This window comes from Euprymna scolopes, chromosome 5 (assembly GCF_053919585.1).
Source record: "Euprymna scolopes isolate OS-2025 chromosome 5, ASM5391958v1, whole genome shotgun sequence".
In the NCBI taxonomy this organism is placed as follows: Eukaryota; Metazoa; Mollusca; class Cephalopoda; order Sepiida; family Sepiolidae; genus Euprymna; species Euprymna scolopes.
In genome coordinates, this window is record NC_136486.1 from 67137666 (window position 1) to 67164404 (window position 26739).

The following is a 26739-nucleotide window of genomic DNA, read 5'->3' on the forward strand; positions in this document are numbered from 1 at the left end:
ACAGATAAATATCCCACAATAAATACTAAATAAGGGATACAAAGAGAAAAAAAAGTTTATGCCTGTAAACTTATTGTGATTTATAAAATTAATTTCTGTGAATTTATTGTTTTATAAATGATATAACAACCGGTAATATTCGATATTGATTCTATGAAACAAGAAGGATGAGAAAAAAACGTAGGAATAAAATCTAATTCCGACGACGACTAGATGCCACCCTTTGTCTCAAGGATTTTATGTTACGCTGTTTTTGCTACCGTATGGGTTTTATTTTATTGGTTTATTTATCAGAATTTACAACGTGATTTAGAATAAATAGTCCTAAAATCTGTAGGTAGTTCTATGCTAAATATTCCACAATTGGATTACGTTTTCATTGGGGAAATATCATTCCATAATTGTTTAACCATAGTTACAGACTTGCTCACATTACACAAATGTCAGAAAAAAGCGGCATGATAGTGACCGATCTTCATCTATCGGTAAAAGAAATTCACAGTCGCAGACCAATTTTAAAAGAGAAATATTCTAGCAATCCATAGTTAAATCAATATTCTATTGAGAGAAACTAACGTGGTTTTCCTTCTGTGTGTATACGTTGCTCTCCTACATAGAGGCTCTAATTATCCCAAATGGTCTCCTATTTTTTTTACGGACAGGAATAATGTCGTTTTATTTCAGTGATATGACAAAAATGACGCGCGCATATGATGATTTCCTGTATTTACACTAAACTGTGTAATGGAACATTTTCTTGGCTAAACTATAATTTATCGATTTAATGACAGTTAAATGTAATTTACTTTCTAGAAATAAATGAAAAGTTCTAACCTGTGTAGCCTCTGATATTTTGAATTAGTTTGTGATTTTGAGAGTAAATATAATTAATCTTACATTGCCTAATTTTATCTTCGAAGACTAGAAGTCAAGCAAAGTATAAATATTTTTAAAATAGTGGGGTGATTTAGATTGGAAGGTATGCAAATGGCAAGCGCAATATTCTACACAGAATTATATAAATTAGTATCATCTCTGCCTTTATTTAGACTATAAAGTGCTTGTGTTGATTTTAAACGTGTCTAAACGTTCACACAACTTTGCCCGGTGTATGACGATAACCGCCAAATTATTCCAAGCGTCGCCGATGATCAAATCTAAATAACGATGCGAAACAAAAATAGTAAAATAAATAGAAATCGTATAAACAAAAAGAAAAGAAAAAACTCACTTAACATAATTTGTTTCTATATTTCATTTAATGTTTTAGAGTAAACATATTTTATGCATGGGGATTATTTTATGTATTTTATTTTCATTTTTAATAGATAATATTTAGCAACAAAAGTTGTTATTTTTTTAAATTATAGATTTTTTTGTATTTGAAATGTTTTTAAAAGAGGTTCAAAAGACATCAATTTTTTTCAACTATTTTAAACATCTTTGGACTATTTTGTTATGGAAATATGAGGAAATTTTACCTACAACCACATGCGTCACTTACAGAGCTTTTGTTTACAATGCTGCGTCTAGCGCCAAATGTAATGCAATTCATTTTGGGACACGATTAATTTCTTATTTTGGAAAAAAAATACTGATCAGGTCTCAAGAGTATTTTGGCTAACATTAATACATTCATAGTGGTATTAGCCACCGTGTATTTCATTTAACATCTACTTTTATTTCATTTATAGGTCTTTTGGCCAATATTTATCCGAAAGTAGTCAGCTGAGTGCCGGGCATTGTGATCAGCTGATCGGCGTCGTACGTCAAATTACAGACACTCTTGATCGGTGTACGCCATGTTACGGCCAATTACAAGTGTATGCTAGTATACGTACGATTCAAAATCTGAACAAATACTGATTATATATAACGTTATATTGTTGTATTTCCGCAGGTTGTTACCAATATTAGCAATTCTAAGCAATCAATTTGTATTTGTTTATATCTTTTGCAACTATATATAAGCGAAAGCTTTTGTTTCATTTTTTATTTTTCAAATGACACTTTTTCCGGTTGCGAACATTTTTATTTAAAGCAATAAATCTCTTAAGATAACACAAGCTGCTTACTAAATTGATAAGAAGACATACCGATATAGTTCCTGACAGATTTTATATAATAGCATATATATATATATATATATATATATATATATATATATATATATATATATATATATATATACACACACATATATATATAGACATATATATGTGGGTGTATGTATATAAAATGTGTCAATTGATGTTAAATTAATATATATATATATATATATATATATATATATATATATGTATATAAACATACACACACACATATATATATATATATATATATATATATATATATATAAATTTAACATCAATTTACGCAGTTATCCCGATTAAATATAGAAAAACCATTCGAAAAATTGCGATACTTGCCGTTTTCTCATTATACATTTAATTGAATACCCGTTGCATATGCGGTCAAATACACCAATTTATATTATTATTTATATTTGTATATTTTGCAATGTTTTTAAAAGGTGGCTCGACGAATAGCAAAACATAATTTTACGATAGTCCCGATACTTATAATGTGGGTGCGAATTTTAGTGTGTAAGTTTTGTGACTGCAGGAGCCTCATCGTAATATTTTAGTCAATATGCTTCAGAAACAACCCAAGGCACATTAAATTTTCATTTTTATTGTTCATTAAACTAATTTATCCCTTGTTGAATATACGCATTTCGGTCTGGGGGCGAAATAACACATCTCCCTGTGTTGTTTCAGGCGTAGAACAATTTATTTGTTCCATCTATAAAGATTCGTGTGATATAGTCAACCCTAACTTAAGTGTATAGAAGCGGCACATGCATATTTGTGAGCTCGAATTCAAAAATACTTCTCCCGTTAGAGCTATATATATATATATATATATATATATATATATATATATATATATATATATATATATATATATATATGTGTGTGTGTGTGTGTATCCGTTAGAAGCGTTGAGTGAAATTTGAAGAATAAAACATGCATAAATACACGCTTCATCTATCCGGTTTCATAAAAAACCCAGCAGTTTACAACATCACGTGGACGCTTCAGCAAACTATCTTCCACTACATCATGTCGAGGAAGAAGAGAAAAAAGATTGATAAAGGAGTCTGACTCCGAAATATATTTCTTTAAAGATAAACACCTGTTTATTTTATAAAAAAATTCGCGTTGCAGTTTTGGCTTCAAATGTATTTATACATGTTTTATTCTTCACATATATATATATATATATATACATATATATATATGTATATATATATATATATATATATATATATATATCTGTGTGTGTGTCTGTGTGTCTGTGTGTTTGTAATTGATGGACTGGTTCCTATTTAGTTGGTCATATTTATAATAAATATGTTCATAAAACCATGAATACATCTAGAAAATATAAACAAACATTTGTCACAAATCGTGAGAATATAAGTGCCATTTTCTATTTACTTTTATGCAAGTAAAACTACTTGTGGAGACATGTTCATTTTCACTTGTTATAAAAACGCGTTTGAAATCATTTACCAATAGAGATCGTAAAAAAGTTGATAAATCATCAAACAGCCACATTTAATGAAAACCAAATAGTACACATTGCAATATGCATGTCGCTCTAAGGAGTGTTTTGACACCAGAAGACGAGGAAGTCATAAGTTCTACTTTTGTAACAAAATCGCAGAAGAGAGTATTTAGCACATACCTCTATTAAATAGATTTTTTACACCATATCATATTTCTTTTTTGTATTGATATTCCTATTATTTTTTTCTATTTATTTAAAAAGAAAATACAACTTTGCCATATATAGGTAGTAGAATTGCAGTCCTCTTACAAAAGATCTAGCTATTTTGCATATTTTTTAAACATTCATTTAAATTAATTCCATATTAGTTTTTTTCTCTTTTCTGATGGAATGATAATCTTCAGTTCACTATTATGTCTTATTATATTCATACAGATGTTCTACATTACTGATACTTGCGTTATATTTGCGTAAAAGTTTATAGTAAACACAGACATTTTTTTTTATAATTTTGCATCTGCATATATACTTGTTATAGAAATCTGCCTATCAAACTCCTTTGTCAGTCTGGGGTCCACATATATAAAACTTTATAAATAGGGTATTCGAACCCATGCGAAACTGTATATTTGTTTTATACACAAGGGAAATCGGTGCAAAATAGAGAAAATTAAAAAAAAAATGATGTTTCCCGGTTAAAGTTGAACAACGGCATTACGAATAGTTATGCGTAACGTAATAGTTGTTGGTTCATGTTTAAATGTTTCGCTGTGCAGCAAACATGGTTTCATATCTCAAGCAGTAACATCAAAGTAAAAAGTAAATCGTAAGTGTACTGTGTTACTTTTTTATTAACGATGGTGGTGCATTACCATTTTTCATAACTGTTTAAATTATTACAATACATCGGGTCCAATATAATATAGTAATAAATACGAATCTGCATAAATACAACTATCATATTCAAACGTATTTCACGACCGGGCAATGCCAGGCGGCTGGCTATTGATTTCATAAATTGCTTCTTCGTTCAAATTCTAAGAAAATAGTTTTAACAATATTAAAGCCCATTGCTTTCAACTTTACAACTATGCAACGAAGTAAAGCAAGCCTTAAGCGATATTCCGTTAATTTAAGTTTCTTTGAAAAGTCGATGTATATTGGATTTTCCAAAGTTTAACTTTTAGTTTTAAATGGTAGCAAGTAATGTTAAATGCCTCTGAAAAAGTGTTTATTGGTAAGGCGTATTTGATATGTGTCATTCTGTATCCAAAACTATTATTATTATTATTATTATTATTATTATTATTATTATTATTATTATTATTATTATTATTATTATTCCTGTAAAATAATAGGATTTGGGAATAAGTTTGTCAACATCGGAAATATTTCAATTATTAATATTAAAATTAGATTAATATATATTTTAAGAGTTTAATCCTAAATTCAACAGGAGAGTGTGCCATTAGTTCAGTTGTCATCACAATATTATCCAAGGCATGACACTTTCTGTATGTTTTAGGGGGGATAAATAATGATTAACTGATTTCTCTTGCCATGACACATATTGACCTACATTACTTACAGCTTTAGTAGGGTAGTGTACTATTGTTTGTGTTTTATATTATTTGTTTTTATTAAATTTAATTATTACCATCATTAATGCTAATTGTATATACATTTTATATTTACCCTGGCGGATGCGGAGTGAATTTTCCTGCTGCTATATATTTGAAATTGGTGTTTAATATTGCAAATTATATGTGTGTGCTATAAGACACATCTAAATATTTATATTATGTTCATTTTTATTGTGAATGTATTAGTTCAGCGTAATTTTAATAGAGTTTTGAAATATATGAATTGAAACAAAATAATTAATAATTGAAATAAAATTGTAGCACATAGCTGAAAAAAATAGCAATAATAATAATAATAATAATAATAATAATAATAATAATAATAATAATAATAATAATAATGGAAAACGAAAGTCAAAGATTATATGTGACATGAACATATAAAAGGATAAACTAATCAAAGCAAGAACACCCGATGTCAAAATAGTAAACAAGAAGAAATATCCAGCCAGACAGTAAATTTTGCCGTTCCAGCAGGCTACAGAGTGAAGATCAAAGAGACTGTAAAGCGGAGCAAATACAAGGATTTGGCCAGAAGGCTCAAAGGCATCTAAAAATGATGAAAGTAAAGATAACACAACTAATAGTAAGCGCACTAGGGAGGCTACCGAAAAACATTCAAAAAGGAATTGGGTGTGGCCGAGAAGATACAACGAATCTCAAAGTAAAAGCTGCAGAAATATTAAGGAAACCCCCTGATAGTAGACACTAACACCACCCATTATTGCACACAAACAGGCCAGAAAAACGTCTACAGACTCAAAACACAAAAGGAACCACATAGAATCATAAAAACTGAAACTGTATTACTGTAATATACTGCCCCTCCTTGATTTTTTTGTGAGTGTCGCAAGGAACTGGAACCACATCAAGCAAAGAGGGTCAAGGAGGATGTAAAGACCGAAAAGAGAATGCACTTACTCGACCTTTGCTGACTAAGTGCAAAGAGGATTTATTGTCAACCAAATTCCAGTGAAGACCAATGGTTGCCGACAACTGGTAATCCTTGTTGACATAATACACATTCTTTTACAAAGGATATCGAGAGAGAGAGAGAGAGAGGAGGAGAATGCTAGAAATCTGGAAAGACTTGTTGTCACTCAGACTGCAGGGAACACCACAAATTGTTTTGAAGGATTAATCTTTGATGGTGGTTTCTGTGACTAGACCTAATAAGAAAATAAGAAAACTAAGAAAAAAGAACATAATTGTAGCCACCTAGACTCTAGGGAGTATAATCGTTTTTTGTCGGTGAGTACTCTCTTATAATACCCTGTGTATTTGGTCCTAGTAAGTACAAATAATTATACTGATTTAGAGAAAGCAGCCCATTGTTGTTGCAGAGTAACCTCTCACATATCTTGTATGAGCAGTCCGACTTTGTAATCATAATAACAATTCTGATTTCGATTATCAACGTCTCCCTGAAAAGGGATGCGATTCATTTTCAGAGGATTTCCCTCGATCCCGGTTCCAAACCAGAAGCGTCAAAGATCAAGAGTTTTCCTAAGGATATTTGTAGTAACTACAATAGCAGAAATCTTAAGGCCGCCTAGAACATCGGGGATGTGTACTTTTTTCAATTGTCTTTCCAGACGACTTGATACTACTCCTAGCGTACCTACTACGATCGGGATTATTTGTGTTTTAACCCCGTGTATACGCTTTATCTCAAAGGCCAATGAAGCATAATTGCTCCACTTCTCGTTCTCCTTCTCTCTCACATTTCTATGCCAGGGTACTGCGAAGTCTAAATTCTGCCAGTCTTCTGAGACCTTGCCAATGAGGACCAAATCCGGACGATTATGTTTTAATTGCTCGGTCTTTAGTACACTTTTTCCCCACTATGCGTCTACATTTCCATCCTTACTTCTTCTCATTTCATCAGGCACCTCCTCAAACCACTTTCCAACACATTTCACCCCAACCTTCCTACAGACCTGCCAATATATCTGGAGTCCCATGCGGTTGTGTCTTTTGCGGTACTCTCTCTCTCTCTATCTCTCTCTCTATATATCTCTCTCTCTGAGCCAATCCACTACATCCTGCTGCAAGGTGCTCAATTGACTCTGAAGCCTTACCACAAATCCGGTATTCTGCAGCAACTTATTTGAACAATCGTATTCCTTATGCCTGCTCTTGTACTGCACAAACAAAAGCTTCAGTACTCTTGGTCAGATACGCAGCTCTACGCCATTGCCATGATCTTTCATCAGCCACTTTTGCTATATCCTGGAAAAACCTTCTGTGCATTATCTTCCTAGCCAGTTCCTCTGTTTTTTCTCCATCCATAAATTTCACATAAGCAGCCTTGGTCTCACATACCTGAACTTCATTGGCCACAACCTTAAGCATCTACTCCTCACTTCTAACCACATGCTCCTTCAGCGACATCTCCTCAGTTCTAACACAATCTTTTACACTTTTCAATCCTCTCCCACCGACTTTCCTCTTTTTATACAGCCTCGCTACGCTACGCCGACTGTGGAATATACCAAACATCGCTAAAACTTCTCTTGTTTTGATAGCCATGGCATGCAACTCCTTGTCAGGCAATTATAAATTTCCCGTACTGTATCTCAAAACACTGACTGTCCATGCATTCACCGCTTTCATTAGGTTTCCTTCATACAATTTCGCCTTTGCAATAAGTTTCACTCTTCTAAGATACCCCTTCCTAACTTTCTCCTTCATTCCTCTGTTCATGATACCTACACCTTCCAACACTCCCAAATACTTATACCCTGTATCGTCTATTTCTTTCATGGGATAATAACAATAATGATAATTAGCGGGATATGTGGAAATTCCACAGGGGACATATTCATATGTAGATGTTTAGTGTAAATTGAGACGCTCTGATACTATTGTAGCTTTTTTGTTAAAACTGTAAACTTATTATCTAAGCTAGTACGAACGCCCAGTGAAGCCCGGCAATAAAGTATGCTTAAATAAGATATTTTAATTCTTGAAGATTTCATATATATTATTATAGAGTTAATGTTCTATCGATTTTGCAATTTCAAAAATAAAAAAAAATAATATATTAATATAACTTTGGTGCATTAGCTTGAACCAAAACCGAAAACAACCTTATGAATGTATGTATATATATATATATATATATATATATATATATATATATATATATATATATATGTATATATATATATATACATAGAGAGAGGGGGAGAGAAATAAAAAGGAACAAACCGTGTTATGTGTCTTTATTTCGAGACATCCTTTCGATGAATAGGATAAAGAAACGAAAAGATACCCCTATGCGCCCTATAATATCCGGCATCGGTAGTGCAACACACAAAATTGCACGTGCCATATCCAACGTTTTGACTCCACTACAGGGCTCTATCAACACCTCCCACATAAAGAACTCCGGAGACTTACTCCACAAAATAATAAAAAAAACATTAATGTACAAAAGAAAACTATACACAGCTTAGATATAACATCATTATACTATATATAAATGCCCCCATTAAATATGATTAAATTTACTCTTTAACACTTTAAAAAATCTAACATTAGCTTACCTTTTCCTCCCGATACTCTTATAAAAAATCATTAGACTTACAACTAACATACCTTATTTTCACTTCAATAAAAATTTCTATAAACAAAATTTTGGTCTTCCTATGGGTAACCCTCTTAGTGGAGCTTGCCTTTTCTTAGAATTCCTAGAATCTGGTCCTTTCATATTCAGATTACCTCCAAACACAGAGTATTTTAGATACATTGACGACCTTCTAATTTTTCTTCCTGAAAACACACGCATAAATATCATTAGCGACAAATTAGACTCAGTCGAACCTTCCATAAAGTTTACCTATGAAACAGAAAACAATAACTCATTATCTTTTCCAGACATACTTATTATATAATCCAATAATAAATTATCCTTCAAAGTTCACCGCAAAACTACACATAAAAATGATTATATACATTTCTATTCACACCATAATAATAAAATAAAAACAGGGATGATAACTGGTTTCTTCTTACCCGCTTTCAGAATTCACAGTCCTGAATATCTGGACGAAGAATTCAAATACCTCACAAACATTGTGAAAACCTTGCAATATCCGACATATTTCATATTGAATTCTAAGAAAAGCCACACAAATATTTTCCAGAATAAATAATAATAAAAAAATCATACATACCAGACCTTTCCCTCATAAACAAACATCTTCTTTTACTTACACACACCAATATTACACTATCTGTAACACAACAAACAAACTAAAAATTCCTATCGTACAAACCACATCACTAATCATAAGACAAATATTACAAACTATGAAACATCTCCATAACAAACCAGTTTCCAATGGAGGTATATACACTATTCCTTGCCATACTTGCCATCATAAATACGTTGGTGAAACTCAGCGTAAATTGGAAAAAGGCTCAATGAACATAAAAGAGATATAAAAAATAGCAATTCTCTAAGTATATGATTCTCTCATTCATTGCAACATAATCACACCTTTGTCTTTAAATAAGCAAAAGTAGTTAAACTTATTTCAAATAAACCGCGCCGGAGACTTCTTGAATCTGCGCTTATCGCAATTTCAAGCACTATTAAAAAACGTGGAGGTTTCTATAACATAGTGCCATTAATAAGTAAACTTTTATTAAAAGAACATTATTTAACTGTAGACACAGGTTAACTTTCTCACACCATTCAAACACCCCCTGTAATAATTAACACATAATCTCAATCAATAAATTACATTAAAAAAAACACTCATATAATTTCTGTTACAAACCTATATTTGCATTTCAAAAGATATATATTTTTCTAATAAGAATATTAACTGAGTTTAAAAGTTTTAAAATTACATTAACGACTATATGACGTCACTAAAATTTCCCCCTCTTTAACAGCGCAAGCCCCCCTCCTTTTTGAATTTCCAACGTCTTTTTCCGTTTTTCTGAAATACAATAGCGTCACACCTTGCACGTGAAACATTTTCAAATATTTTGTACTGGTATTTTTTGTTTCTTAATCCCATTCATCCAGAGGAAGTCTCGAAATAAAGACGAAACATTGATGAACACATAATACGCTTTGTTCGTTTTTATTTCTCTATTTTGTTGGAATACTATTTCCATATTTCCCATCATATATATATATATATATATATATATATATATATATGTGTGTGTGTGTGTGTGTGTGTGTGTGTGTGTGTGTGTGTGTGTAACTTGAATTCCTTAAGCCATAATCGAAACCAGAACCAAACCTTATGAAGAATTCTTGATAAAATTATTCATATAAAAAATACATGATTTAAGTGACATCAGCTATAGTCGAAACCGAAACCAAAACTTATGAAGAATTATTGGTAACATTATTTATGACAAGAAATAGAAGAACATAATTAAACGAGTCGGATGTAAGCGTGCCGCAAAAAAGAACACATACGCTATCTTATTAATACATAGATAATAACTAGCGGTACACATTCCGATGTAATATGTTGATGTTGGCTTTCTGTAGATATTCAGTGTAATTGAAGACACACTGATATTATTGTAGCTTTTTTTTACAACTTCAAAAGTATTTATCTAAGCTCATACGAACGCCCAGCAAAGCCGGCCGCAGAAATAAGCCCTTATAATATATATTTAATTCCTGTAGATTTACGCCCTGTCGGTAAGACATTAGATTACGTTACTTCCCCCCTGCAGAGGGTAAAATCCAATCAATGGGGGTCCTGGATATGACCTTAAACTATATCCAGTGGTGAGGCCTGAGCTTGTGGGCTTTGGGGAGTGTGGCGCCACCCTTTAATTACCATTGCTCCCAGGTTCACTCTGACCCAGAGTGGTAGTACCTGTTAGAGTCCCAACTATTGGTTAAATAGAAACCGACGTGAAAACAACAAATATATTCTATTAACAACATTTTTCTTCAAAATCTTTGGATTCGGCATTAAATAACCCGAAAAGGGTTGCTATGCCGTAAAACAAAAACCAATCAACCAATCCTGTAGATTTCGTATATATTATCAAAGAGTTAATATTATAGCGATTTTTATATATTATAAATTCTCAAGTTCAAATATATAGAAATATATATATACTTTTATATATATATATAATTATATATATATATATATATAATTATATATATAATTATATATATATACTTATATATATATATATATATATATATATATATATATATATATATATATATATGACTTTGTTGCACGAGCGTTAATCGAAAGCGAAATAAAACACTTATAAAAGAAATATATGTAAACATATATAACTTGAGTTCTTTCAGCCAAAATCTAAACCGAAACAAAAAATGTAAAGAATTATTCGTAAGATTATTTATTAAGAAAAAATAGATTACTGGAGTTCATCAGTTATAATCGAAACCGGAGTCAAAACCTATGAACAATTTTTGACAAGACATGAAATTACAAAGCAATCAAACGACCCGGATGTAAGCGTGCCACAGAAAATAATACACACGATATCGTATTTAATATACATATTATTATTACTATTATTATTATTATTATTATTATTATTATTATTATTATTATTATGATTATTATTATTATTATGATTATTATTATTATTATTATGATTAGTATTATGATTATTATTATTATTATTATTATTATCATTATTATTATTATTATGATTATTATGATTAATGTTATGATTATGATGATTATTATGATGATGATGATGATGATGACGATGCCGATGACGATGATGATGATGATGATGATGATGATGATGATATGAGAAAAACGAAAACGCCTGGACATTGAGGCAAAACGGACACATAAACCGGGATAAGTTATATGGTTGACTATTTTCAAAAATTGATTACATATAATGATAGAAAATGTATCGAGGATCAGGAATGGGTATGTTTGATCTGTCAGAATAGTGCTTCATAAAATTGTGGGGTCTGCGTTCACGCCTGCCCCACAAAGTATGGAAAAAAAAGAAAAAAAAAACGTTTGCAAGGATTTTTAATATAGATGTACATCAGAATACTTTGATAAGTATGTTTCAACTTAAATAGGTATAGTATATTTAAATTGTGAGGTCTGCGTTCGCGCCTGACCTCAATGGAAATATGGCACACATTTTAACAAAAACATTTCATATCTATTTGCGTAAGTATACTTTGATAATTATGTTTCAGTTTGAAGAAATATGGTATAATAAAATTATTGGGTGTTCGTTCGTGCCTGACCTCCAAAGAATGTAAATATGTCACAAAGTTTAATAAGGTTTTATAAAAAGGGGGTGAGGGTCCACAATAACACCTTAACTTTAATCTTTATTCACGTTAGCTTTTATTTACTTTTTGGAGTTGAACTGAATTAAAAAAAAAATCTAAACTACTTAAAAATACAATCCAATAAACTTTTCTACCATAAAAGTAACTTTTATTGACTATGGTGACATTTATTTCTTGTATATTTATATTATTATATATATAACACTTCCACTTTGTAAGGAAACATAATTTTGTTGGCCACACTTGGCTACGAATGGAAACAACGTTGATATAAAAAAATGTGTTTTCGCGAAATTATCTTTAATTTCATCATATTGTGCTTTTTTTTTATTTTTAGGGTAAAAGTTTTGAGTATCAAAACCTATCTACTTACAACTCCCTCCTTTTCATAACCTATCCTTATTTCATCAATCACAGTCCGTTTTCTGTAGGCTGTTTTTGAACCCAGTCAACGACGGGTACTTCTGCTAGAATATATACATACACACACACATATATATATATATACACATATATATATATATATATATATATATATATATTACTGAGATCGAACAATTCCAATATTTTTCGCGACGATTAAAATTACCGATTCCGATTTTTATAAATCTCTAACTATTTAACTATAAGATTGTTATTTCCCAAATTACCACGTGGCTAGGAAAAAATATATAAGGAAATTAAAAAACAGTCCCTACATTTATTTCTACAATATGCCTGAGGATAATAGAAGTACTTTTGTCGAAAGCGCTCGCGATTATGGATCCAACATATACAATTTCGAGAAAAACACAAAAAGGACTATTCGGAGATTTGAGAGATAAAAAGGAAAATTGTAAAACAGAATAATTCCGTGCTATTCAATAATATTTGTCTAAATGAGAAAATGCTGCCTAAATACACACAATATATATATATATATATATATATATATATATATATATATATATATATATATATATATATATATATATATATATATATTTATTAATATTTTTTTAACCAAAATGCTAATATATTGATATTCCAGTGATGTCGATAAACCATTAAAATCATATTCAAAAGAAATATACTCTATTATTTTAGCTTAATGATTATCAGTGTGCATAATCTTGCATGCATGTAATAATTTCGCAAAAATAAAAACAACAAAATATACAATAAAAGCATCACATTGTGTATTTTCAATATGCGTTATAAGTGTTTCATGACCATGAAAAACAAGATTATGAATGTATTCATATATTCATATAGAGTGTATTTTACCTTCTGAAAAGTGCCTGTTTAGAAATATTTTTAAACAATACCATATTTAAAAGTGTCACAATCGTTATAAAACAAGTATTACAAATATGATATACTCACTATGATATCCCTATTTTATATTTTTTTGTCGGAACCCACTTTGGCTCTGGCGTTCTCCATTTTCGATGCAATTGCTCGGTTCTATCTAATTCTGCGTTCTAGCTTTATCGTGAAAAGTGTATGTGAACGGGCGTTTATATATCTATCTATAATCTCCTCTTAATGCCTAATATGTGTAGAAAAAGCGTTTCATCCTTCGTAGGGGCGTGATGTCCCACAACAAATAGATTGTTTCGAAATCGTGTCTGGGGAGTCGGCTAATTTCAGTTAATATTTGTAGATGTGATATCTACCCCCTGCATACCAGCAGTAACTATCTTAGTTGTATAGGACGCGTTGCTTGTCACATCGTAGAATGCAGAATTGGATAAAAATATGAGAATTAAATATCGAGGCATAGCCAATATATTGCTCCGTTGGCGTTGTCCGTTGTTTTTTTTTACACGGTGGTCACCACATATCAAGGCCCGGAAGCCACTCAGGGATAAGGGTTATTGCAAGTACAGTACGTTAGTGTGGAGATTTAATGAAGTGTCTGCTTAAGGGGGCGGTTAATCAGGAATTTGTTGACGTTGGACTTGAAGACATCCAGGTTGTAGTTAGGTGGAAAGCGGACAGACGGAACAGAGTTCAACAGGCGTTCAGTTCTAAGAAAGAAGGTTTGTTCATGGAATCTACGTTTGGATTTAGGCACAGATAAAGAGTGGGGACAATTTTTGACAGTGGATTCAGCTAGACAGGTGTGTTTTGTAAAGGATTGGAGTTTAGACGAGCACCTGCCATGGAAATAATAATAAACAAAAGACAGGCTCGCAACGTCTCTTTAGTGGGAGAGATGTTGCAGGGGGAAAAAAGGGCATGATCCACTAAGCCACGAAGTCTATTTTGTACTCTGTCAATGCAGGATTGGCTGTTTTTAGCAGCTTCTGTCCAGATATGGCAGCAGTATTCCATCCTTGGGCGTACTTGGCTTTTATATAGAAAGAGAATTGCATCAGTACTGAGATATCTTCTGGAGCGGTAGAACGATCCCACCATCTTTCCAGCGACCTTGGCAACATACTTGATGTACGTGTTCCATTTCAGATCAGGAGTAAAGATCAAACCCAGAAGCTTGTCAAAACATGGGTCTTCTCCTAGATGAGAGCCATCCATTTAAATTGATGCCAGATTGTCAATGCAATGACTCGATTCTATCTAATTTTGAGTTCTAGCTTTATCGTGAAAAGTGTATGTGAACGGGTATTTCTCTCTCTCTCTCTCTCTCTATATATATATATATATATATATATATATAAAGAGAGAGATGGATAAATATATAGATAAATAGGTCGATTCATAGACAAAAGACAAATTGATAAATATACAGATATACAGATGTGTTTTCTAATTTATGAAACATTTGATTATTTCTTGGAAACTTCCAACCTACTTATTTTTATAAATCTTATCTGTATACACATCATACATGCTTATCTGTACGTGTACATATACACATATACATACACACACACACATATATATATATATATATATATATATATATATATATATATATATATATATATATACAGCGTAATCACGTTTACACACCGGTTCCCATTTGATCATGGAACGTTTATCCTGGTTCGTACCAACCTGTATGTACATTTGTAAATTCCTTGTGCTGAATGAATATATGCTTATTTCGGCATTGTTTTCCAATCGCTCAAGATTCCTTATTTCCTATGGACTTAAGCATGCCGATTCAACAGTGGTGTGTTGAAGTATTTCGTAACACTTGCCTCACAATTCCCTTACACGATGTATCCATTGTCTCTATAGACTGAAGAGAGAAATCGATATATATATATATATATATATATATATATATATTGCGCGTGTGTATGGATACTTAAGTGGTTTAATAAAATCATATAAAATGCAATTCGCTGGGTATATCTATACTGACGTTTCTGTATTTTTAATATTCAATACTGTATGTTTCATGATGAAGATCTCAATCATGAACGCAATTCAGTATGACATGCGTTTTATTTCCATATATATACTCAATTTTGAATACGCTTTCCCTCCTGGGAATTCGGCTATCTTCTCATGAATATATCTAGAAATGCTGCTTGACTTCAAATTTTCTTACCCATCAAACCAGATATTTATTGATGACATCACATGTCGTTTTGGATATTTATGTTTCAGTTATCAATGACGTATATTAGTTTTGTTGACTCTTTTTTGATGTAAGTTCTTCTTGGGAATATTGGTTTTAAAAATATTGTAAAAAAGCAGTCGTAGTTTCATGAATAAATGCATGGATTTTATTACACATTGCTTAATGTATCAGTTATTTGTATTTTGTCACAAAAATATATGACTTTGGTCTATTAGACACATTCGAATAATTTCTAATTCAATCATTAAAATTATTTACAGTTAAATACGTGTCAAGTCTATTCGTAAAATAAAACTCGACTTCTTATGTGGGTTTCGTATAAAATCAGAAAACAAATACAAAAACATAAAGATCGTAACTTTACAACTACAGCTATAATTTATGCTAAAAGATTGCAGTTGTTATAGTAGAAATGAGGATCGACGATTATGTTTCTACAATGTTCGGATACTTAATTTTTTTCTAAAAAGAATAAAAAAACGTAGCAATTATTACTAGAGAAATAAAGAACCTGGTCCAACCTATGTGAGTTACCTCACATTAAAATCCGCCAACACCCTATTATTGGCATATTTTTTCTCCCTTCAGACAGGAAATTTAGGTAGGAATATGGATTTGCAATTATACATTCAAAGCATATTTATTTTTAAATAAAAATTAGCATCTCTCTCTCTCTCTCTCTCTCTCTCTGTATATATATATATATAAATATATATATATATATATATATATATATATAATGTTTATTAATTTTGCTATACAGTTGTCATCATAGTAAGTAACAATATGTGATGTCTATTGAATTATAAACTTGTAATCTTGGGAGTATACTATTTTAATTTTTATATAAAATTGATTGTACTATTTCTCTGTGATAAAATAAAATTACAGGCATTTATCTTGTGTTTTCTTTAAATATAATAAAACCTCTTATTTTTGGTCTTATAAAACTTGTGAATTATCTGAACAGTATTTATTAGTTTTAAAGATTAATACATCCGAATGTAAAACATTTACACGTGAATACATTTAAAGTCTTAGTATTTTTGTAAAATACATCATATATTCCTGATCTACATTAATGATCTTCCAAATCACATCCTTACATCATTTGTAGACATCTATGCTGACGACACTACCATTTATGGTAGCACATCTAAGACAGTAAACGACCAAGTTCTCTCCAATTCTCTCTCCTCTGATCTTGAGCGCGTAGTGCAATGGGACAAGGAGTGGCTGGTTACTTTTAATGCATCTAAAACCAAGCTTCTCTCTTTACATCATCAACATTCTGATCCACATCTGGCATCAATTGAAATAAATGGCTCTCGTCTTCAGGAGGCCTCAAGTTTGGACATGCTTCTTTACTTGACCATTACTCCTGATCTTAAATGGAACACGTACATCAAATCTGTTGCCAAGGCCGCTGGAAAAATGGTGGGATCTTTCTGTCGATCCGGGAGATATCTCACTGCTGATGCTATTTTCTATCTATATAAGAGCCAGGTACGTCCAAGGATGGAATACTGTTGCCACATCTGGGTAGGAGCTGCTAGAAAGGACTTGGGCTGCCTTGATATATTTCAAAATAGACTTCGTAGCCTCGTAGGAGATGTCCTTTTCTCTTCCTTGCAACCTGTATCTCACAGAAGAGATGTTGCAAGTTTGTCTCTGATGTATCGTTATTTTCATGGAAAGTGTTCGACTGAGCTTCAATCTATGGTCCCCCCTCGCCAAACTTAAAAAAAAACACTCGTCTAGCTGTAAACACTATCAATAATTCCCCCCACTCTTTATCCGTGCCTAAACCTAAACGTAGATTCCATGAACAAAGCTTCTTTCTTAGAGCTGCACGCCTGTGGAATTGTCTTCCGTTTTCCTGCTTTCCGGCTGACTACAATATGGTTGTCTTCAAGTCTAACATAAATAAGTTTTGGATGAGCCGTTCAATATAAGTTATCAAATTAACCAAATTTTCATTACTAATGATTACTATATTGTCCAATCTCTACTGTACACTCTTTAATCCTTATCCTTGAGTGGCCTCTTGGTCTTGATAATGTGGTGATGCCTATGTAAAAAAAATAACAATATTTCCATTATGAAAAATACACAAAAAATTGACGACAGGCAACAGTAACCAACTGTCCGCCAACTCTAGACCTTCTGAACATGAGATCCAGATTGCAATAGTATATTATTATAGATAAAACCTATGAGGTACTTTTCAAACCAAACAGTTAATTATTTAGAAAATAACATTATAAAATGTACAGAAAATTAAATTTTACAAAACATAAAATATCTGAATCCGAATCACGTAAACTGACAAAATATTTTTGAGCAGAACTAATAAGAGCAACTGTCACATATTAAGGATATTACGTTGAAGACCATTAAGTTAGCTAGTATGGTTTCTAAAAGAGTACATTGTGTATGCGTAATAATTAAGAATTAGGAAATATAATCGTTGGCATGATTGGATAAAAGGTTGGTGACGTAAAGTTGACGTACGCGGCCGCGGGCAAACGCCGCATACTAAATAGATGCGGTGCTCAACAACCTAACGATTTCAAGTGAGAGACAATTGAAGATTTTGTGATCAATCTAAACAACCGCTTGCATATATAACCTACTTTCTTTTGGATAAACAAAAACGTTGTACAATCTGATAAACTAAATATCTATATATTAATACATCAGAGTCGTTTAATTGCCATGTTCTTCTATTCTTGTCATAAATAATTTTATCAATAACTCTTCATCTATTTTTTAAAATGATTTTATCAAGAATTCTTCATTAGTTTTGATATCGGTTTCGATTATGACTAAATTAACTCAAGTTATATATATATATATATATATATATATATATTATATATATATATATATATACTCTTATTTCAGTTTAGATTCAAGCTTATGCACCCAAGTCATATGGACACTTTTTATATTTGAAATCGCAACATGATAACATATAACAATTTATAGAACGCTGCAAGAATTAAAATATAATATTTAAGCCTACTTTACGACCGGCCTTTACGGGCGTTCATGCTAGCTTATATTAATACTTTTTTTCTGTTTTAACAAAAAACCTACAATAATATCAGAGTGTCTCCATTTACACTGAACATCTACAGAACGCTAAAATCATATATTACATATGAATGAGTCCCCTAGTGAATTTCCACCGGTCCCGCTTGTTTATATTATAATGAGATGGAGCTCATCAAGAATGTCTTCACATTAAATGCCTATTAACTACACTACATTAAATGCTACAACAATATAAGCGAATGTAAAAATTGATAATTACACAGAAATCACACTACTTCGAACACAAAGATTCACACGAAAGGAACACAAATAATACGATAACCATCTTATATTTTATAATTCTACCCATCTTAATCTAGCATAAGTCTTTTTAGTGATACATCAATATAAAATATAAAATAGAGTATTTTCTTTTTGCTCAAACATTGATATGCAACACAATTTTTCTATTTTTTCTATTTAAATATTAAAACTAACATCTTAATATATTCCGTCATTGATATGCTAGGTACTACATGAATGCTTACTAATTTGCATATTTCTTTAAAAACAAACTTAATTAGGTCTTCCTTTTATAATTTCGTATTAGATGATTGGTTTCATTTCAATATAAGGCTTTATTCTTTTCATGCACGCATTCTACATTGTGTATAATTGCGTGACACTTGCGTTGAAAACGTTATATATATATATATATATATATATACACACACACACATATATATATTATATTATATTATATTATATTATATACAAAGGATAGTCGCTAGAAAACGGGAAGCTTGTCAAACAGCGATTTATTTTTACAAAGAATAATTTTTACAAAGTTTTTCAAAGACAAATATCATATTATACTCATAGATACTCAAAATGTCGTCCGTACACTTCACTGCAGCGTCAAACAACGATTTATATTTACAACATTCACACGGCACTAATCAAAAATAGCAATCGAGAATTTTAGTCATGATCTAAACTGACCTTCAAATGCCCCGCTTTTCTAGCGATATGTAAGGGATTTGTAAATAAGTGTGGGAAAATCTCTATCAATATCCTCTGTAAATATGTAGTCTAGAAAATTGAAATTTCATGTACATTGTCTTTGGACCTGTAGCACAGTTTCGATTTCTTTTTTAGTCGGTAACAATTTCTGCTAAAGGATTAAACAGAAAACGGATCAGAGCTGCTAGCAAATATCATTGTTATCATAACACAAATTAGACACTCATAGTCTGAAAGTTACCTCTCTTTGTTGAAATATTGACGGTGTGCGACTTTAAGACAACAGCGTCTGTAAAAAGCATGCGTCAGAAGTAGAAGCACGTCATTGATTTCCCGGCAAAAGTGCTTTCAGAATTATTGTGACTATGTAGAAAAATAAATTCCGTAGCAGAGAAGGTCGTTCGTTTTCATGTTTTCAATTTTGTCTTGGTAACTCTTCATTTTTCTTTTTGTTAAAATAGAGGTGAGTATACTTTTCGAACACTCCTCGTATGACAATACCCACTAGCAACGCCCATGAACAGGCGTCATTTATTGCTGGCAAATATGAATTGAGAATGGTTATGAGCATGTAGGAAAATTAGATTCTGCATCCAGAAAGGGCATTCATTGAATGTTCCAACTCCCGTCTTCGGAACTCTTGAACTTTTTGAGTTAAAAAAATAGGAAACATTACTTATGGTTCTTTCGTGGTATTTAATTAGTTGATCTTTATATAGCATGTGAAAATGGAATCATACCTTCACAAATACCAATATCAAACAACAAAATAATATATTAGGCCAATCAAGCTTTTTCAACGGTTAAGCCTAGTAGGTTTTAAAAATAATAGGTTTTTGATTTATAAGGCAATTGCACGCTAAATATGTGTGCTTATAAATTCCGTAAAATATTAGCAACTTGAACTCTTAAAACAACACATGCATGTTAGTTGTCGTGTGACCCTGATTTTTATCTTATGGGCTCTCTCATTTGATGCGTCAGTTAGTTATATATTTTAAATTGTATATATTTTAAATTCTTCGTTTTTTATTCATTTATTTACTATATTCATTATAAGAGAACCTCCATAATAAAAGATGAACACTTGCGTTACTTCCCGGAGAGATTTCTGTAAAAACTTGGAATGTGGACAATCTGTAAAACAAAGGCAGTGAAAAGAATTGCAAAAATATTTAGTTTAACGCTTTGCATTAAGTTTAAAATGGAGGCATTACGTTAAGTCTGTCTTTGGTTTACAGTTTTTTCTTTCTTTTTTTCTTTGTGTCCTGTAAAATTCTTAATTAGCTGTTGAAATCTCTCAAGATTTAAATCGTTGTAGATCTTACAGAAGTGCTCTTTAGCTTGTTGCCAATGCTCAGTAAATGTGTGTGAAATTGAACTGTTGGGTTTAAAACCACAAAAACTGGACATATCGAGGTATAAGGGTGAGTGGCATATTGATTAAATTTTATTCGATTTTCTGAAATTCAAATTACATACAACACTACGTATCCCAATAAAGTGTTGCCACTCTTTACAGCAATAAGTTAATATTGTAATTGCTATGTTTAACTTTCAGATAGTATTAGTCATGAAATATAAAGCATAAATAAATATAGATAATTAAAGTAGCTCCACTACATCACTTATAAACATACTACTTATCAATCTATGTAAGCATATATATATATATATATATATATATATATATATATATATATATATGTGTGTGTGTGTGCGTGGGTGTGTGTGTATGTAGAGCTGTGCGTGGGTGTTTGCGGTTGGGGGCGTTAATAAATAGAGAAGAACAAAGGAAGGCTAATACAATGCAGGGATCCCGATGTTGAAGAGATGTGACGTATGAATAAAAAATCAACGAAAAACAAAAAGAAACAGACAAATGAATAAAAGTATTGCAGATGTTTCTTTTTTTATTTTATTTAAGTATATCTATTTATTTTCCCAAACAATCGAAATTACTAATGTATAAATATTTACTTACTGTTTAAAATTACCAGAATGATAGAAGTTTTTTTATGTTTGGAGAAATAAAAAATGAATAAAAGAATCAAATAGAACCTATCGTTAAAACGCAACTCCAAGTTGGATTTGTTAACTTGTAAGCAGAACCAGGATTTTAGTTTCTAATTATTTGTGTATTCATTTTTTTTTTTTTAATTTATGCATAAAGTTTCCATATTTATTATCATCATTATTATTATCGTCAATAGCACACGTATTTTCTTTGATTTATTAATTTGGTTTCATTTTAACGAATAAAAATATCAGTTTATATATTTTTTGTAAATTTAAGCCGCAAGTAACAGTGGACATGGCGCCCGCTATATTCAGCATGTGTCGTCATGGAAACAGAACGTCATACTAAATATATTTCGAGCATTCAATCATGATTTGTGGGTGGGATGTTGTTGAATATAATGATCGTTTATATATATATATAAATAAATATATATATATATATATATATTAAATAAGGCACGCTGTAGTCGAACAATAAGAGCTTTCTTGGCATTCGCTTTGACTTGTATGCATTTATACAGACTGAAAACGTTTTCTTTATGTGTTTTGTCTATATGCATATATGTATGCATATATATATATATATATATATATACATATATATATGTATATATACACATATATCGTCCTGTGTATGTATGCTTATCTCTCTCTCTCTCTCTCTCTATATATATATATATATATATATATGTTTTTGTGTATGTGTTTTTGTGTGTGTGTTTTAAGCTTATATTGATCTGTAAGTGCGCGTTCGAGGATTTGATGCTTTGTAAATTTCTGTTTGGGTTTAAGTAAATTTTAAAGACTATTTGTAATTTACGTGCCGTCAATAAAACACACGCATGCGTCTTTGCCGAGCTGTTTACTGTTTTTATTGATTTAGCCTATTTGTCAGTCGCACACGATGATGAGCTATCAATGTTTGTTTTTATCATAATCATTAAAAGCAACAGAATATTATGTTCACCTTTAATTCATCGTTTTTACATACATCGGATTGCATGATCTTCATATACTTCTTTTGTAACTAAAACCTCGTAAATTATGTCATGAAAACAAATACACCTTAATTGCATAAGATTTAAACATTCATTTAGTACCCAAGGTAATTAATTAATTGCCTAATAGATTCTATTTCCGAGTGTGTAACCTTCTGTTTTCTCGGGCTATATAAACACAACTTGTCATACACATACTTTTCACTAATATTAACCGTGCCATAATCTTCTAAAAATAACATATTCAAAATCCCAAGATCTCTTCGATGTTTCCTAAATAAATTTCCAATCGAAACATCTTCTCAAACATTCTTTTATTCGCACGGCATCATCTATTTTTTTATGCTGCAATGAAAGCAAACTTCACAAAACATTTTATCATTTAGTTCGCGTTGTTGATCAATATGCGAGCCCACATATCAACCGCGATATTAAATATTACATGTATCGCTAGTTGCAATCAGAGCCTTTTTGAGTTCTAGAAAGTATCTTGGTCAAGGGGCCGACTCTTTCGGAACCAGCTGCACAGCTACGTGAAATATTGTGTTCGGCCGTGGCTACCGAGAGCAAAGAAGGGCGATGCACATGACAGCGTGACGTAATTATCAGATTCACTTGTAGGTTATATGGTCTAGGTTATCAGCAGCAGTTTCCTCTAGTTTTCAATTTGCTAACATGATGTATTCTTGCGTTGTTCCAGATTACCGGGAAAATTATCCAGAAGGCCCCAAAGTACATACGTTTTCTTTTCCTAAATTTTCTCAATTTGGATACGTGCCATTAGTAGGGGGAATTTTTATTCCAACCAAATATAATAAAGTAATTAATGTTATTTGTCAATAATTAAACGTGTATTTAATTAGAACTGTATTCAAATACTTTCATAACGTTTGATAACATTAATATAAAATAAAGTAATTTCATAACGTTTGATAACATTGTTAATATAAATTAAAGAAACAATACTATTTATTGCTAATACAGCAAATATTATGTTGATATTTTTAACTGTTTATTTTCTTATAAGGCTAAAAAGTCTATCAGGAAGGTTGAAAATTTAATTTAATTTTTTTTTTAGTTTGAAAATTATAAACAATTTTTACCTGAGAATAATTGTCAAAATGTCGTAGTAAAAATAAAACCTTTCATCGAGTATTTCCAAATTATTTTGAAGTTCTATATCTTATTTCTAAAGTCGGTTTGAAAATTATTCACGTGGCTATTAATGAAATTAGTTGTGACTGAGCGTTATATATTAAACTTGATTGTTTCTTTTTAAAATAATAAACAAATACTTTTTAAATGAGAATAATTGTCAAAAAATATTGTTTTTTTTATATTTATTTACTTGCCTTCCCACGAGGGCAAAATTAGACACAAGGTCGGTTTTAATTTGGGAAAATCTAACTCCCCAAATAGAGCACTCTGGATAGGAACAAAATAGAATAAAAATTGTGTCAGTCATGAAGGATTTCTCCTCCACTGACCGAGGACAGAACAAAGGAAGTGTAGCATCAGAACAGATACTACACTGTTATTATTATTATTGTAAATGTTTCTTTACTATCGTTTCTTAGATTTTAACAATAGTTTGCATTATGGTATGAATGTTTTCTTTAATTATGATTATAGGAATGTGAACATCATTTTCGGCCTGAGGATGTAATAAAGGAGAAGTCATATTTGATGATAAAACGTTGTGAAATAAACACGCAAGATGAGTACATCAGTCCGAATAATCTCTAAAGTTCCCAATAATAACATTCAACCCATGTGATTTTTCTCTAAATTAAATTAAATATATTTCTGCACTAGTAACTTCTCTTGTTTGTTTGTATTTAAATTATTTGTTTGATTTCAATTTTTTGTATTTTATCGTTTGTTTTCATTCTAAATATTATTTATCGTTTGTTATAATTTTAGAATTATTCATCGTTGGTGTTTAATATGTTATTTAATTCTTTGTTTCCTAAATTCATAACTTACTTTTATCAGTATTAAATTGTGTATCGCCCCCCTACTTTTTCTTATTTTTTCTGCACTGATTTTACCTTTTCCGCGAGTATGTATATATATATATATATATATATATGCGTGTGTGTGTGCGCATGATCAAAGAAAGAGCCCACACCAAAACCGTAAATATGTGAAAAATAAAAATAAAATATGTTTGCAAAAACAAAAAAAAAAATGTAAATATGTTTGAAAAGAAAATGAAACTTAAATATGTTTGCAAAAAAAAAAAATCATGTTTAAAAAAAAAAATGTAAAAAATGTTTTATTTCAACGGTGCCATCATATACATTTTGTGCTTCCGTAACTGGGTGGACAGACAGTAACGTCAGCTATAGTTAAATGGAGGAAACAGGCTCTCTCTTTCATCCAGATTACCGATAATATTTATATTTTATATTGAATAAAGTTCAGTTTCACTATTAATCGAACTGTGTTCCTTTTTCTTTTTCAAAATGTTTTTTATGCTCTTTTTCGAATGGCCCTGATATTGTACTGACAGTCTGATAAATGTTACCTACATTGCCTGCTGGCATCTTTTAGTTAACAGACCTTCTTCTTACTCTCGGTGGCCGTGGTTCGGCTAACCTGAAAGCGTCACAAGTTTAGTCATCCTCATTTTTACGTATACATTTACATGTATTTTGGATTTTAACCAAACCTGGGGATTGTCAGACATCCGTCTTTTACTGCTACGATGAGAAAACCTGTCGGATAATTCGCTTTTTTCCGGTGTAGATATCAGTAATTATAAGTATACACTTTGACACGAAACGTAGCGTTTTCTCCGATCTGGAAGTCTCTCTAACGATCACGCATTCCTATCACTCCGCATGAATCATATAGGCGCATAGATCCTGTAAAGCCTCACTAATGGCGGGGGCTACAGAGAGATGTACGAAAATTTTGCCCTAACCTCGTCGTCAATCCGAAAGCTTTCTATATTTTGTTTTCACATTTGTTCCTGGATTTTCGCGCCAGATCTTTTTTTCCTTTTCATTCTTGTTAACCAATGAGGGGCTCCCATAACTTGTTACCGGCTACTATGTGACTCTTTTTTTCTTGCGTCTTGCCTTAGAATGGGGGAAATAGAAAGTGACAGAGAAAAGAATGCGAGGGCGAGGGCAAAAGTGCACATGGGAAAGATGAAGTTTTTATTTTTACACGGAATTTATGTTGTCCGCGGTGGCTGCAGCGTCAGGTGTGTGTGTCTGATGGATATTTACATTGACTATATAATGTGTACGTTCATGCGTACGGGGCTTTTTCTGTTCGTGTTAATTCTTCATTCTGTTTTTTTAAATAAACATTTTACTGCTTTTATTTCGATCTGAATCGTTATAATAAAACAGCCTAATATTATGAATTTACTACAGAGATAACAAGTTTAATCTATTGCATAAAGATTGTATATTAGTCCTTTGTGCAACAGAAGTTTTACACAAACGAATAAAAATATATATGTGGTAAAATTGTATTTATAAATGGGTGTATATTCATTTTATTAGCCCTATATTTCATATAATTGATCGATTGGTAATATGTTATAAGAGGTAACAAATACAAGCCCCTTATCAAACCTTAATT